The 740-nt window shown below is 41.1% G+C and overlaps 1 non-coding gene across 1 annotated transcript; it reads right to left on the reverse strand.

Annotated features, from left to right (window-relative positions):
- On the reverse strand, positions 1 to 108 carry LOC112798879 (small nucleolar RNA R71). Its single transcript, XR_003200476.1, has one exon. It is a non-coding gene; the product is annotated as a small nucleolar RNA R71 (small nucleolar RNA).
- Between the last annotated feature and the right edge of the window lie 632 nt (positions 109 to 740).

The raw sequence follows: 740 nt of genomic DNA on the forward strand, positions 1-740 counted from the left end.
AAGCTTAGAGTGGAAGTCCAAACCTTCAGACAAAAGGAAGGTGAATCCCTCTATGAAGCTTGGGAAAGATACAAACAATTGATCAGAAAGTGTCCTTCTGACATGCTTTCAGAATGGAGCATCATAGGTATCTTCTATGATGGTCTGTCTGAACTGTCCAAGATGTCATTGGATAGTTCTGCTGGAGGCTCTCTTCATTTGAAGAAGACGCCTGCAGAAGCTCAAGAACTGATTGAAATGGTTGCAAATAACCAATTCATGTACACTTCTGAAAGGAATCCTGTGAACAATGGGACGAATCAGAAGAAAGGAGTTCTTGAGATTGATACTCTGGATGCCATATTGGCTCAGAACAAAATATTGACTCAGCAAGTCAATATGATTTCTCAAAGTTTGTCTGGAATGCAAGCTGCACCAGGCAGTACTAAGGACGCTTCATCTGAAGAAGCTTATGATCCTGAGAACCCTTCAATGGAAGAGGTGAATTACATGGGAGAACCCTATGGAAACACCTATAATCCTTCATGGAGAAATCATCCAAATCACTCATGGAAGGATCAACAAAGACCTCAACAAGGTTTCAACAACAATAATGGTGGAAGAAACAGGTTTAGCAATGGCAAGCCTTTTCCATCATCTTCTCAGCAACAGACAGAGAATTCTAAGCAGAGCCACTCTGACTTAGCAACCATGGTCTCTGATCTAATCAAAACCACTCAAAGTTTCATGACTGAAACAAG

This window comes from Arachis hypogaea, chromosome 4 (genome assembly GCF_003086295.3).
Source record: "Arachis hypogaea cultivar Tifrunner chromosome 4, arahy.Tifrunner.gnm2.J5K5, whole genome shotgun sequence".
NCBI classification, from domain to species: Eukaryota; Viridiplantae; Streptophyta; class Magnoliopsida; order Fabales; family Fabaceae; genus Arachis; species Arachis hypogaea.